The sequence below is a fragment of the Oryx dammah genome, unplaced genomic scaffold (genome assembly GCF_014754425.2).
Source record: "Oryx dammah isolate SB20612 unplaced genomic scaffold, SCBI_Odam_1.1 HiC_scaffold_28, whole genome shotgun sequence".
Classification (NCBI taxonomy): Eukaryota; Metazoa; Chordata; class Mammalia; order Artiodactyla; family Bovidae; genus Oryx; species Oryx dammah.
Genome location: NW_024070212.1, coordinates 7,626,708 through 7,643,568, shown reverse-complemented (window position 1 = coordinate 7,643,568; position 16,861 = coordinate 7,626,708). Strand labels below are relative to the sequence as shown.

General features: G+C 37.6%; 1 protein-coding gene across 1 annotated transcript in view; it reads left to right on the top strand.

Moving 5' to 3' along the window:
• Nucleotides 1–16,861, top strand: part of ATF6 (activating transcription factor 6) — a 245,338-nt gene that overhangs the window by 58,511 nt on the left and 169,966 nt on the right. The window lies entirely within an intron of this gene.

Here is a 16,861-nt window from a genome sequence, read left to right as displayed (position 1 = left end):
TTTTTGACACAGGTTTTCAGCTAAATCACAACTAAGAAATGCTGCATTTATGTTGAAATCATAGAATACTAGAATTCAAAGGGATCTTAAAAATCATCTTTTTCAGATTCCCACTAACTGTGGCATACTCTACACATGAACAAAATCAGCATCCTAGATGTTGGGGAATCAAAGAGTAGTTAGACAGGGGCCATGCCTTTAAAGATCTCATGATCCAGCTGGGAGGAGAGACATGTGAAAGGATGACTATAGCATAATGTGAAAAATGTCATAACTTCAGTATGAACAAAGTGCTAAAAGAATATAAACGAGAATATGCATTCCTTGAGGAGAAGCTTCATGTCTTATTGATAGATGCTCAAAACACTCTCTTTTGTTGAATGCCAGAATGATGAGGGAAATCCCAGAGAGGAAGCTGAATCTTAAAGTATGATGATCGTTTGCCTGGTGGAAAGTATGGGAAAGGCATCCCGAGGGAGCAGCATGATAAAAGGCACAGTTACGAAATGGCTGACAAGTTCAGAGAAAAAGTGAAAAATCCGGGGCATTTTATGTATGTGGAAGTGTGTGTGAGGAAATAACAGCTAATGATATAAGTGAGGCCAGATAATGAAGGGCTTAGTATGCTGCTATATACAGTGCTACTATAAACCAGTCATTCCTGGGTTTTTAGGCAGAGGGTAACATAATCAGTTTCGTATCTCAGGAAGACGACTAAAATGACTCTGAGGGTGTTATTGAAAATGGTTTGGATGGAGGAGAAACTATTGACAGAGACAGCATGGGATTCTGTTGATGTATGTAAAGCAATACATGAGAGTCTAAACTTGGACTATGGTGATGGAAAGGATGGCCTATCCCCGGGTACATCTCTGATGATTATTACAGTGTGGAATGTGAGGAAGAAAAGAGAGAAAGTAAACATAATTCCAAGAATTCTCTCTTGAGGGACTGAATGGTGATACTCTTATATGAAGTAGCCAGCATATAAAGATGAATAGTTTCATGATGGAAAATAATGGTTTTTATTGTTAGTATAAATTTGAGATAGTGACTAGATATTGGGAAATCTGAGGTAATGACTAGATATTCAGTTCAGTTCAGTTCAGTCACTCAGTCGTGTCCGACTCTTTGTGACCCCATGAATCGCAGCACACCAGGTCTCCCTGTCCATCATCAATTCCCAGACTTCACCCAGACTCATGAGCATTGAGTCAGTGATGCCATCCAGCCATGTCATCCTCTGGTGGCCCCTTCTCCTCCTGCCCCCAATCCCTTCCTACCAATTATCTGATAGATAGGCAGAGATGTTAGTAGTAGCTGCGATTATCCAAGGAGAAAAATAGACGAAGAAGAATAAGAAGAAGAATCTGAGTGACTCAGCATGAACAATAGATAGACCCAGGGAAAGACACTCAAAGTGAATAGAACTGGGGACAGAATGAGAAGAAAATGATTTTCTGAAGCCAAGGATGAAAAGAGTTTCAGGAGGGGCTTGAGCCATGGTATCACATGTTGAGGGCTTGGGAGAGGCTGAAAACTGAGATGAGAATACTGAATTTGGTGATTAGGAGGTCAGTGGTAATCTTGGAAAGCAGATTTATTAGGGATAGAAGTGAAATCTGTATTAAAATTAGTTGAGAACAGAAAGGAATTATCAGTTGATAATAATAATCTCTTTTTTATTTATGAAGATTTTAAACAGAGAAAATAGTATAATAGTTTGATCAGTATGTTTGATGTTGATCAGACATGTTTGATGGCCAAACCAGGTCATTCCCATTTTATTTCTATGTAGTTGTTTTTTAAAAATAAAGTCGATCTCATATTGGACTTTTGTTGTTGTTTGATGTTAGCACAATTCCCCAGAGCATTTGAAATCTCTTCATGGAGTCCCAGAGACCTAGCTTTTTAATTAGTTAACTAAGACAACTCAGTGAAAAGTCAATTCCAAGTTGACTTATTTTTGAAAGTTGACACTATACTAGACAAGTTACATAAAATATGCTGAAGAGATACCTGAAATAAGCATTTGAATTATTTAAAAAAATTTTTACTGCTATTTTCATTATTTATTTTTGACATTTTACCCGTATCCTTTATATTAAAATTATTTTGTTTTTGTGTTTGAAAACTGGACTCCTTTTTTCTTTTTTAAAAAAGTATTTATTTATTTCACTGCATCAGGTCTTAGTTGCGGCATGCAGGATCTTTCATTGTGGTGCACGGGCTTTCTAGTTGTGGTATGTGGGCCCCCTAGTTGTGTCACAAGGGTTCCAGTGTGCATGTGCGGGCTCAGTAGTTGTTGTGTATGGGCTTAGCTGTCCCATAGCATGTGGGATCTTAGCTCCCCAACCAGGGATCAAAGCCCTGTCACCTGCATTGCAAGGCAGATTCTTAACCATTGAAGCATCAGGAAAGTCCCAAGGAGTGCAACTTCTTTATTCAAGAAGATCTATCTTTTGATTAATATAGGAGATAAGAGATGTGCTAATCAAAATTTGTCATCCTGATTTAGGAACTTGAATGTAATTAAATTCCTTAAATAAAGTGAATTAGATTATACTGTAGAGTGAATATAAAGTCATCAGTTAGTTCAGTCGCTCAGTTGTGTCCAACTGTTTGTGACCCCATGGACTGCAGCACACCAGGCTTCCCTGTCTATCACCAACTCCCGGAGTTTGCTCAAACTCATGTCCATCGAGTCAGTGATGCCATCCAACCGTCTCATCCTCTGTCATCCCCTTCTCCTCCTGCCTTCAGTCTTTCCCAGCATCAGGGTCTTTTCCAATGAGTCAGTTCTTCACATCAGGTTTCCAAAGGATTGGGGTTTCAGCTTCAGCATCAGTCCTTCCAATAAATATTAGGACTGATTTCCTTTAGGATGGACTGGTAGGATCTCCTTGCAGTCCAAGGGACTCTCAAGAGTCTTCTCCAACACCAAAGTTCAAAAGCATCAATTCTTTTGCACTCATTAACAGCTCTCAAAATGAAGCATTTTATACTGGGACCCTCAGTACCAGATGGAGCTCCATGAATGTAGGTTGTGGTGAGCAGTGCCTACTCTTGGTTGTGGTGCATGGGCTTCTTACTTCAGTGGCTTTTTTTGGTTGCATTGCACAGGCCTAGGTGCATGGGCTTCAGGAGTTGCAGCCCGCAGTCTCAGTCATTGTGGGACGCAGGCTTTAGTTGCGCCATGGCATGTGGAATCTTCCTGGACTAGGGATCAAATTCATGTCCCGTCCATTGGCAGATGGATTCCTATCCACTATACTACCACGGAATCCCAGAGATACACATTTATATGATTTCTTAAAAGCTGTGTGCTTTTAGTTCTTCATTTGTTATCTAGGCTCTATGAGGTGTGGTTCTCATTATTTTTTTCAGTCAGACATACAGCATATATTTTTAGATGTTTGCCAAGTGCTGAGCAAGGAACCAGGAATATAAACATGAATAAAAGCATGTCTAGTAAGAGAAGTACATATGTAAACAATTGTAATATGAAAAAACATTTTGTAGATATTGTGTAAAGATAGCATATTCTTGAAGGAACGTCAATAACTCTGATGGTGGTAGTCACAGCAACTTTTTGTAGTAGCATTTGATGAACAAATAAAGACAGTAGAATTTTGCTGCAGGAAGTGAGAATGGTGTTGGGTATGTCCTGTTGTGAAAGTCTGTATAAGTCAACAGAGATTTGAAAGATAAGACGGGAACAAAAAATTTTTAATGAATTACTGATCTTCACAGATGCTGAGGTGAGGGGTGTATCAGAGGATTGGGCTTATTTCCATGAGCAAGTAGATTGACCCATTATGGATGGAGGGAATAGTGGTCTCAATTTATCAATAAAGGTTTGTGTTTAAAAAATTAGATGGATAGTACAAAAAGAGTAATTAAGAATGGAAGAAAGTTGAAAACTTGAAAATCCTGAGGAACAACCCAGGGAAATCTGTGCCTGTCTTTATGTGAAGGCTTTAGGAAGTAAAACCTAAAGAAGTAATGGCTTCTGTTCAGATTTTAAAAAACATGTTTAAAAGGCTTAGACTGAAGATAAAAAAACAGAGAAGAGCTAGAAGGAATGAAGAAATATCAAAATGTCTTAACAAGTTGGAATATCTCAGACACCAAGAAGGAAATAGGAAAGAAACTGGCTACAAAACTCATACAAAGCTGGAGTTATTTCTTCCAGAGAAAATTTGGCACAAACAGTGAAATGTCAAAGCTAGAGAGCAACAGTGACTTGAAAGACTGAAATCTACCCCTGAAGCAAATGTTGGGTATGAAGATGTTCCATCGTGTATATGATTCAGAAGTATTTCTTAATTGACCTCACTGTTTGCAGTCTTTTTCACTGCGAGACAGAGGATCTTCTCAGGCCTGGGAGTCTGCCAGGGGAACAGGAACTCCCTAGTTGAACCTTATTAGTACCACCTGGAAGATATTTATTGAACAACTTCCACATCCATGGCCTTGTGTGTGTGTGTGTATATATATATATATATATAAAGCAAGCATTATTCTGCTTTAATTGGTATAGAAACTGCATAGGCTTTTAAATAACAGACCATGAGTTCTAACTCAACTTTTCTTAGGTACCACAAAACTAAGTCTGGCCAGATGAATAGACATTTTAATCAGAGATTTCAAAAGCATTTTAGATTTAGGAACCTGAACTCTTTCAGAAGAGATCACATTACCATAATAGTGTTGTTAATGTTGTTTCAGATGTTCAATGTAGAATTGAACTTTTGTGCCTTACTGGTATGGGTCCAAGTGAGAAAATATATAACACACGTTTGCCAAATATAGGTATGCCTTAAGAAACATTTCCTGAAGGCACTTGGTGATGAAATGTAAATACATCTTACGTCTAAAGTAAGAGAATTTTGTCAAAGTAATGTGTAAGCAAAACTGACTAGTTTGAAGAGTTTTGTGTACCCGAATAGTTATTACACCGAAAAAGAAAATAAATGAAATAAACTTAAAAGGGTTAATTTTTCTGACCTTATTGATATTGTGTAGATGGTAAAGAAGGCATCTAGTGATTTTTGGCACAGGATTCAAGGAACTGGCCTATTCTGGGTGGTCTATAAAAACAGTAACTCTAGGCAGCAGTGAATAGCCAAATAGGACAAATGTGAATTGGTAGGAAACCCTCTTCTCACTTTCTGCTCATCGAGGTTGATTCTATGATTATTAGTCATATTTGATAAAGAAGCTGAAATTTAATCCAGATCTATTTTGGACTCAGTGGGAGAGGGAGAGGGTGAGATGATTTGGGAGAATGACATTGAAACATGTATAATATCATGTAAGAATCGAATTGCCAGTCTATGTCCGATGCAGGATATGGCATGCTTGGGGCTGGTATGCGGGGATGACCCAGAGAGATGTTGTGGGGAGGGGGGTGGGAGAGGGGTTCATGTTTGGGAACGCATGTACACCGGTGGTGGATTCATGTCAATGTATGCCAAAACCAATACAGAATTGTAAAGTAAAAAAAATAAATTATTAAAAATAAATAAATAAATAAAATTATCATTAAAAACTCTGCCTTTTCTACTAAATCCTAAAGCTTTTTTTTTCCCTATCATTATTCAAAAAAACCTTAAGGACTTCTGTTTTTGGCAATATAGAGGGCTAGAGGTATAGAGAAACTTTGCATTTTAGTATACCAGAAAATGCTTGGTTAAAAAACAAATCAAAACTCTTATTTCATGGCTGAACTGAAGAAAAAGGAAGGATTTCTTGGAAGCCAGAAATACTGAGCTAACATGACTCCATGCTGGTAAGCTATCATTGGAAGTAGTGTTTGTCCTGGAGTTATTTCCTATCCTTTTGGCCTAGCATCTGGGAACAGGAAAGAGAGCTCTGGACCCACGCAAAGTGAAAAGTTGCAACTGAAGTCCTCCTACCCTCACCCAAATAAAGTCAGGACTTCAAAGAATACCATTCTTGGTTGCTAAAAGAAAAAAAAAGTAGATTACCATACCATAGAGGGGGAGTGTTGCAAAGTACCTTGACTTTGAGTAGAGTTTTTAAAAAATTTTCTCTTTACCACAGGCCCTAACTCATGCAGGTTTGAGCCTGAGTTTATACTACTTGTGTGGTCTCCAAAAAACCAAGACAAAAATCTAGTTTAAGAGATCCTCTATTGGTGCTACTACTAGTCTCTTGGCCAAAGCAAATGCCAGTCCTTCTCAAAGAAAGGCACTTTAAATAGACATCTGAAAAAATTGCCAAAGGTAGGATTTCAAGTGAACATGAATCCACATCCCCTCACCTCCTCCAAATTATTAAACACTGCAGTAGACAGGCTACCATGAGCAAGAGTTGGAGGAAATAAACTACAGAGTGAAACGCTGAAAGACTACAGATATTTGAATTAATAGATACAAAATATAAGTATGTTAAAAGAGGGAGTTAAAGTAAGATGAAAGAACAAAAGACTATCAGAATTGATCAGGACATTTTGAAAAAAATCTAAAAATGTGATAATTAAAAAGTTTAAATTAGAAAAGTAATGCACATGTTAAAACAAAAAATTAGACACATTTGGAGAAAGAAATAGTAAATGGGAAGATGGAACTGAAGAAATTATACAGAATGTAACATAGAAACAGAGATGGAAAGCATGAGAGCTATTAAGAGGCATGGAGTTATACTACCTTCACTAAATAATCAAAGTAACCCATAATCAATAATCAGTCATGAGACGTACTGACATCTTGTACCTCCTGATGTGATGCACTGAAAGGGCACAATATCACTTTTGGGATAATCTTGCCAAAAATCCATAACCTGGATTTTATCACGAAGAAACATTAGATAAGGCCAGATTTGAAGGACATCCAAAATCTTTTTTTTTTTTTTTTAAATTTATTTATTTATTTTTAATTTTTACTTTACAATTCTGTATTGGTTTTGGCATAGATTCAAAATCTTTTGTATTCTTCAGAAGTGTCAGGGTGTTAAGGAAGAAGGAAAATGGACTCAAAAGATTTTGAGACATAGAAATGAGTAGCCAGCAACAACAACAAAAACAATGTGAATGAAACTTTTTTTTTTAAGTTCCAAAATATTTCCTGAAAGCGTTCAAATCTTTTATGGATGAAGCTAAAACAAGTTGATGGTATAAAACATTAACAGTGTCTAAAACAAATGAAGACAGAAGTTTAGTATTAGCTCCCCCCACTTATCCTTGGGGGGTATGTTCCAAGATCCCTCCTGGATGGTTAAAATCATGGATAATATGGAATACTATATATATATATACACACACACACACACATATATACACACACACACACACACATATATACACACTATGTTGTTGTTTCCATATGTACATACCCATGATAAAGTTTAATTTCTAGGCACAGTAAGAATAACAGCAGTAACTAATAATAAAATAGAACAGTTATAACAATATACTGTAAGAAAAATTGTATAAGAAAAGCTGTTTCTCAAAATAGCTTATGGTACAAGTTAGTACCTTTTCCATTTTAACTAAGCATTTATACACTGTGGCCATAACTTCTGCAGCTTGAGATGTGATGATGAAACTAGTACAGATTTCTTTTCCCTTCTTCACAGTTTCACGGATAGATTTGTTCTTACGTAGGTCTTAGCAACCTCAGCATACAATTTTTTTCCTTTTCTTATTAAGTAGAGAATCTTACCTTTTCAAATAAAGGAAGCACTTTATGACTTCTCTTTGGCATATACAGATTGCCAGCATCCCTGCTCCTGAACTTTGGTGCCATTACTAAGTAAAATGAGGGTTACTTGAACACAAGCACTGCCCTATCGATACTGTGACAGTTGACCTGGTAACTGAGATGTCTGCAAAGTGACTTACCAGTGGGATACACTGAGCAAAGGGATAATTGACATCTTGAAAGGTGGGACTGAGCAGAACAGTTCAAGATTTCATCGTGCTACTCAGTGTGCAATTTAAAACAATAATTGTTTATTTCTGGTATGTTTCATATAATATTCTTATTTTTTTAGGCTGCACTGAGTCTTTGTTGCTGGGCTTAGATTTTCTCTAGTTGCAAAAAGCAAGGGCTACTCTCTAGCTGCAGTGTGCTGGCTTCTTGCTGTGGTGGCTTCTCTTGTAGAGCGTAGGCTCTTGGGCCTGCAGGCTTCAGTAGTTGCCGCCAGGGGCTCAGTAGTTGTGGCTCGCAGGCCCTAGAGGGAGCAGGCTTCAGTAGTTGGGGCTTCCTGGACTAGGGATCAAACCTATGTCCTCTGCATTGGCTTATCCACTGTACCATCAGGGAAGTCTGTCATTTAATATCTTTAGACTGTGGTTAACCACAGGTAATTGAAACTCCAGAAAGCAATACCACAGATAAAGGGGGACTACTGTAATTTCTGGATGATAATAACTGATAAATTGTGAGGGGTGTAACTGAACTTAACGTACTCAAAGTTTGTATTGTTTGAGAAGTGGGTAAAGATAATGACTGTGTTTAGAATGTTAAGTTGATATTTTAAAGTTTTGAAGGGTAACCTCTAGCAAAATATAATTAGAGTATATCTTTGCTAAGTCTAGTGTATCGTGGAATGAGGTGGACAGATTCATTTCAAAAGATGGCATTAAGAGAGAAATAAACAGCTCAATTATGAAAGCACAACATACTGTAGTAAAAATGAATCTAGAATATTTTCTGTAATCACAATGAGTGGAAATGTACTGAACTCTGCATTTAGAAGGCAAAGATGTCAGACTGGACTGGGGAGAAAAGCAAAATTCGGCTTTATGCTGTTTATAAGAGAAACACCTAAAAGCATAAAGCTGCAAAAAAGTAGGTGGTCAGAGGATGAAAAAACAAATAGTAGTCAAAAGAAAGCCTAGTATCAGACACATATACTTTAAGGAGAAAAGCAGTGTTAGACTTAGTCACTACATGTTGATTTAAAGGTTGTTTACCAGGAAGATATTATAATTCTAAATTAGTATGTTCCCAGTAATATTCCTTGTAAACAATTACTGACAGACCTACAGGAAAAAATTGACCTTCTGCTGCCATAGTGGGAAATTTTAGCATACTTCTCTCAATAATTGATCGACCACATAGACAAGAAAATCTGCAAAGATACAGAAGATTTGATTATTGTCATTATTAAATTTGATCTGGTGGCCATATGTATATACAACTGCATCTTTCAATACAGTTTACCAACCATATGTACAGTGTTAAAAAATTAATCTGTACTAGGCCATAAGGGAAATATCAGCAAATTTCAAAAATTAACATATGGAATATATTCACTGTCAGTGCAATTAAGCTGGAAATCAGTAACAAAAAAGATGAAACTAAGAACTTCTAAACCACTAAAAATTAAAAGGCACAGTTCTAAATAACCCATAGATCAAAGAAGAAGTCATAACAAAATTTGGTATTAAATTGAATATTAAAATGCTGTTTATCAGACTTTGTAGGAAGCACTATGCTGTGTGGGAAAAACAAATTGCAGAAAAATATTTAAAATGTGATTATATCAAGTTCAAATCAGGAAACCTGTATATATAATGTATGCATGTGTGTATATGGTATAGCTATAAAGTAAAGCAAGGGAATTGTTATTTTTAGATTTAAGAATTGGCACTGAGCAAATTGAACTCAGCCCTAGGCTAGGCCAAGTATTTTTTTAATTGAAGGATAATTGCTTTTCAATGTGGTGTTGATTTCTGCTGTACAAGAACCTGAATCAGCCATAAGTGTACATATTTCCCCTCCCTCTTAAACCTCCCGCCCCTACCCAGCCTACCCTTCTGGGTTGTCACAGAGCACCAGGTTGAGCTCCCTGCGTCGCACAGCAAGTTCTTGCTGGCTTTCCCTTTGATGTATGGTAATATATGTTTCAGGGCTACTCTTTCAGTCGGTCCCACCCTCTCCTTCCTCTGCTGTGCCCCAGGTCTGTCCTCCTTGTCTGTGTCTCTCTTCCTGCCCTGTAAATACATTAATCAGTACCATTTTTCTAGATTCCATATATATGTATATGTATATATGTGTCTTTCTGACTGACTTCACTCTGTATAACAGGCTCTCAGTTCATCCACCTAGGTTCAGCTGACACAAATTCATTCTTTCTTATGACTGAGCAATATCCTATTGTGTATATGTGCCACAGCTTCTTGATCTATTCATCTGTCAGTGGATATCTAGGTTTCTTCCATGTCCTAGCTATTGTCAGTAGTGCTGCAATGAACACTGAGGGTACGTGTGTCTTTTTGAATTATGGTTTTCTCAGGGTATGTGCCCAGTAGTGGGATTGCTGGGTCATATGGTGGTTTTATTTCTAGTTTTCTAAGGAATCTCCACATTGTTCTCCATAGTGGCTGTATCAATTTACATTCCCACCAACACTGCAAGGGGGTTCCTTTTTCTGTACATCCTCTCCAGCATTTATTGTTTGTAGGTTTTTGATAATGGCCATTCTTACCTGTGTGAGGTGATGCCTCATTTTAGTTTTGATTTGCATTTCTCTGGTAATGAATGATGTTAAGCAGCTTTTCATGTGTTTATGGGCTGTCTGTATATCTTTTTTGAGGAAATGTTTGTTTAGGTCTTCTGCCCACTTTTTGACTGGGTTGGGCTTAGTATTTCTTTTTAGTGTTCCCGTATTGTCCTGCATGTATATAATAGAATGTGTCACATTTTACGGATTATTTGTTTGTCTGTCTATGGTCACTGACTCCTTTCAGCCATGCTACATGGCTCTCAGGATCTTAGTTCCCCAACCAGGAATTGAACCTGGGCTCCTGCAGTTAAAGCATCAAGTCCTGACCACTGGACTGCCAGGAAATTCCCTCCTTTTTTTTTTTTTTTAAAGAAATATACGTATATTCTCAGCATCTGTGTTGTGTGTAGTACATTGTGGACACATGTTGCACTATTGTGGGGAAAGGTTTAATCATGGTGACAAAGTGGGAATGGCCTTCCAGGCAGAGGGAATATTCTGAATAAATGCTTGGAGAGGTGAAGGAAGATGGCTGTTACCTACAGTAAGCTGCAGTCAGGGATAGCTAGAGCTTACCTTGTTCTTATTTATTTATTTTTATTATTAAAAATTTTTTTTACCTTGCTTTTAGATTGTGTTTGACATATTGTGGCTACTTGATAAATATTTGTTGGATGACAATTGAGGGACTAAGTGAGATGAATGATTGAATGTGAATGAACATAGGTTGTATGGTAGGGAATGGTAAGCAATTAGGCTGAAAGGGTAGACTGTGTCCAGCTCACATAGGCATCGTGTTCACAATGAAGGAGAACAGCATAAAACAGTGACTAATGCAAGGATGTGTCATAGCAAGTACCAAGAAACGTGGTGTATGTTGTGAGTATTGTACTGAGAAGAGGGAGGTAGATGGAGATAATTATTATAAAGAAAGACTTTTACAGAGTAGAGTAAAATTAAAAATTTGTTAAGGAGAGAAGGAGAGATAGACATTCCAAGGGAAATGTATGACGCCTGACAGTAAGCAAAGTATAATATAAAAGGTTCCACAGAAGTGGAAAAGAAGTTATCCCCCTCTTACAAAATACAAATGACAAAGCAGTTGTTTTTAGCTAATTGATTTATTTTAATGGGAGGATACCTGCTTTACATGGTGGTGGTTTTTGCGATACATTGACGTGGATCAGCCACGGCTGCACATGTTCCCCCCACGCTGAGCCCCCCAAATCCTGGGCCTCTTACGATTGACTCTGTTTTCTTTATTTTTTTCTGATTGTACATTTTCTAAGATACTTTAATTTTCATAGCTGTTTTCTTTATCTCATTATGATTACTTTCTGTACTATAAGTGTAGTTTCATCTAATCATTTTTCATACAGTAAACCTTCTAACAGACATTGAAATTGGATAGAGTCTGGTATAAATGGTTATTATGTTTTAAATGTTATGAGGTTGAGGAAGAGATATTAATATTTTTTTTTGTTAGGGAGAGGACTTATCTTTAGGGTTCCCTCCTGTTGGGTCCCTACTTCCAAGGAGTAGTCAAAGATCATACCTGATGTTGTTCATACTGAAGACATAGTTTTTCATTGCTTCTCTATGCTGTGTTTCTATTTGACTTGTAAGTTTTATTGTTTTAAGTGTGAACTTCATGACAATTTTGACATTAGGTAAGTTTAACTTGCTCCTCACCCCAAGGATTGGCGTAAATCTCAGAGTTATACAAATATTCAGGAAATATAGTGAGGTGGGGAAAATGGGCAGTGTTCATTTTGGACACTTGTAAAAATATTTCTTCATGGAGGGAAGTTGAATTAATTTAAGAAATGAGGGAGAAATAAGGAAAGAGGAAAGGAAAATAGATAAATTTTGATAAAAAGAAAAGAATTTCTAAAAGGTTCTATTAGCAACATAAAGTTTAACCAGCAACAAATAGTGCTAAAAATACTTCCTTCTTTGTAAAACAAAGTGATTAAGAGCTAGTTGGAAAACATCAATCTGAATGCTACTTGTAATTTGTTGTTTATTATTACCTTTATTATATTCTGAGTTTTGTTGACTCTTGAATAATGGTAGGGCAGCAGCTTTTATCATAGAAGTTTGTCTGATATTTTGCTAATTTTTCTTTTCTCCTTAATAGTTTAGATGACTTTTTGTTAAATTCTCTTTATAGTGGTTTCCAGCCTTGCCTGTATATAATCACTATGAAAATCTTAAAAAGACAGCTAACTGAGCCCTACCCCTAATGTATGGAATCTAATAAGATGGGTCTAAATCATTTTTTTAAATAAAGCATTTTTCTTTAGATAATCCTGAGGTATGTCCAGAGTTGAAAACTACTGTGTATAATTTTGTATTTCTTCCTTTCTATACATCGACCCCTATGGTGATTGTAAGCACGCTTACCCATTAAACTGGAAGATAATTCATGTGAAAGAAATTTTTAAAAATCTCTAGATAGGTACTTGTATATTCCTAGGTTTGTGTTATATAATTGAGGAAATTTATGAACTTGTGTTTTGGAGAGAATAAGAGCCATGACAGAATCCTGTAAAAGAAACTTCTTCCTGGCACATAGGACTGCAGTATATAGACTGCTTTGTTACTTCTTCCCCTTTCTACATATTTAAAAAGTCACTTTAACCATTCTCCTTTTCTGGAAATAATAAAGAAGCATCCTTAAGCGGTTTTAAATATACTAAGTCTTAACCCTGATGCTGGGAAAGATTGAAGACAAGAGGAGAAGGGGGTGACAGAGGATGAGATGGTTGGATGGCATCACAGACTCAATGGACTTGAGTTTGAGCAAGCTCCGGGAGATGGTGAAGGACAGAATGGTGAAGCCTGGGGTCACAAAGAGTTGGACATGACTTAGCGATTGAACAACAACAAAATTAGCAAGTGTTTGAAATTAATAATACTTTTCCTTTGTTCAGGGTTAGGTGCTGTCCTCTCACAAGAACCATAATCTTTACAGTTTAAGACATCAGACTTGGGTGAGGAAGGCAAATCATACTCCGTAGGGGCCAGCTACTCTGTGGTTTTCTTAGGACACCATGTTATTAGGGAAAAGATCACCACAGAGAATACTGTATTGAATTTGAATTGCCTGGAACTGGTTAGAAATAAAATGTCTCTAATTCCAGTATTCTCTAAGTTTGTCAGCTTTTCATTATTTTTATAGGAAGAGTTCTAACTTTTTATCCTGAGATGAGCCTGATGCCAAATCTGGCTTCAATTTTTCCCCTTATTCAGTTGCTAAGCACACTTTGCTGTATGATATCATTATTGGCTGTAGGTTAAAAGTTACTCTATAACTTATATGTCAGACTTCAAACCACCAAGTATACATGGTTTTGTTCAGCTAGACTTTAAAATGAAATCTAATTCAAGTTTTTGGCTAAAAGTACTTTGCATATTTATCAAAGTGACACATAAACTGAAGAAATACTATGCATCTAAATACTAGGTGTTGTTGAATCTGGGATTGCAGAGAGGTAGCGGAGAAGGCAGTGGCACCCCACTCCAGTCCTCTTGCCTGGAAAATCCCATGGATGGAGGAGCCTGGTGGGCTGCAGTCCATGGGGTCTCAAAGAGTCGGACACGACTGAGCAACTTCCCTTTCACTTTTCACTTTAATGCACTGGAGAAGGAAATGGCAACCCACTCCAGTGTTCTTGCCTGGAGAATCCTGGGGCCGGGGGAGCCTGGTGGGCTTCCGTCTATGGGGTCGCACAGAGTCGGACACGACTGAAGCGACTTAGCAGCAGCAGCAGCAGCAGTGGACCTAACTGGAGAAGAAAATGGCAACCCGCTCCAGTATTCTTGCCTGGAGAATCCCATGGACAGAGAAGCCTAGTGGACTATAGTCCATGGGGTCGCAAAAAGTTAGATATGACTGAAGTGATTTAGCCAGCCAGCCAGAAGACCTAAGATTAGTTCTTTTCCCAAATGTCTAATTTATTCATGTTCTTCAAAAAAGAATCTGTGCAAAGTAATTGGTTCTCTTTTCTTCTAGTCCCTATCGGGTTTCACCCTTTGTTTAAAAAAATGACATAGAGTCTATCAATAGTGCAGAGTTTTGAGGGCATGGAAAATTCTATTGATGATTTTCTTTATTCTTTAGTTTTGGCTTTGTTGTGAGTTACACATAGAGAGACGAATAAGGAGCATCGCAGTGGCTTTATAATGTATCACTTGGCTACTTTTCCCCTCAGACCTGAATTGTCATAGTGAAGGGAAAGCGGTTGAAATCAGAAAGGTACATTCTTTGCTAACTTCCTTCTCTACCTTGAATAAGTCAGTCACTATGTCGCTTTCAAAGATAAAAGGCGATAATGTGGTAACTTCTGCTGCTTCTGTCTTGTGAAAGGGCATCAGTGAAAAACTAAGGCAGATGAGAAAACTATCAGAGTTTAAGTTGGTTACTTTGATATTTTCTTTAGACTATAAATCTTAGTTTAATGTGAAACAAGGACCAGTGGCTGGTTTATTTAAAATAGCTTTTTCAAACACCATTTTCAGTACTGAGCTGTGCAAAACATAAATAATAGAGGGATACTCAGCTTTACTTTGTAATAAGTGAGGGTCTGGCCTAATATTAAGGTAGTATAAAATAACTTTGAAACTTTTTGCAAAATATATATGTAATTATTATATGTTGCTTCTAGGCAGTTTGCCTAGAAGTTTAATGTCTTATTTTCTCCAGATTTGACCTGTTCTGTCATTTCAGTAAACATATGAAACTTATAAGGTATATTCTACAGATGGTTTTTGGCTCAGATGGTAAAGTGTCTGCCTACAGTGTGGGAGACCCAGGTTTGATCCCTGGGTTGGGAAGATCCTCTGGAGAAGGAAATGGCAACCCACTCCAGTACACTTGCCTGGAAAATCCCAGGGACAGAGGAGTGTGGTAGGCTACAGTCCATGGAGTCACAAGAGAGTCAGACACAACTGAGTGACTTCACTTTCAGTTCACGGATGGTTTTTAACTGAGTTATAGCTAGTGTAGCATGAAGTGTGAGTGTGTGTTATGCATCTAGACTTCATGGTGTCTGTGTGTTGCAAACATAAACTGGCATTGATATCTTATGTTACCAGTCAATTTATCACAACCCATGAGCTCTGAGAAGCTAATATTGGGGAATCACAGATACTCTGTATGCCTTATGTGGCTTTCCGTCTGAACCCTTTTGGGCTTCCCTGTTGGCTCAGTGGTAAAGAATCCCCCTGCCAATACAGGAGACGTGAGTTTGATCCCTGGGTCGGGAAGATCCCCTGGAGAAGGAAATGGCAACCCATTCCAGTATTCTTGCCTGAGAAATCCCATGGACAGAAGGAGCCTGGCAGGCTACAGTTCATAGGGTCATAGAGTCAGACACAACTTAGTGACTAAACAACAGCAACTCAACCCTTTTATTGGAATTCTCAATAAAGCAGCATTACTTACTTTAATATTCTTTCCCCCCTTTTTTAGTATAATATGAATTTTTAAATGAGAGATAAATGGAAATAAGATAGTTGGGAAAAAAGATGAGTACAAAAGTGAAGACAGTTTCAGAATAATCTGCCTGTTTGCTGATACCACCTGTGTTTGGTTGGTAAAGGTAGCAGTTTTTTATGTGTTTTGCTGTTGAGCTTTATCAAACATTTGCTGTGTAGCAAGTATTAACCTAAGCACTTTATATGTTGAACTATAAGGTAAGTATTATTTTCTCCATTTTACAGATGAGGAAACTGAAGTCATAGCTAACATTCGGCAGAGCTAGAATTCAGTTTGTATTTGGAGCCCTTGTGTTAATCATTAATAGAACAACAGCCATTTATGCAGAGAAAAAGATCCAATAATGTTACCCATTTCGCTAAAGCTTAAGATTGGATGTGAAAGGAGAAAACATGTATTTTATGGGTTGATGGGATTGATGGGAATATAACAGAAGAAATTGCCCTGAAATTTATAGGCATTTAAGAAAGATTAGAGGATGCCTTTTTCAAGTGAGAGGATACTGAAGAGTTGTTCACACACAAACTTATTGTATTAAATATTGATTTACTGACTTCAGCAATTTAATATTGTATTAGTTATCAATTGCTGTGTAGAAAACCACCCCAAAACTTAAAAGCTTAAAACAACAACAGTCATTTACTTTGCTGAAACACCAGCAGTTTGGGAAGTGCTCACTAGGGACAGCAGTTGTTTGCTCCATGGAGTGTCAGCGGGGTTGACTCAGGGTGGAGGACCTGCTTGGAGATGGCTCACTCCTCATAGCCAGCAGGTTGGTGCTGGCCTCAACTGGGACTGAGCTAGGGCTCTTGGCTAGGGGGCTCCTTTCTTTAGCTGGACTACTCCGCAAGCTGCTTGGCCTTTCTCAGAGTCTGGTGA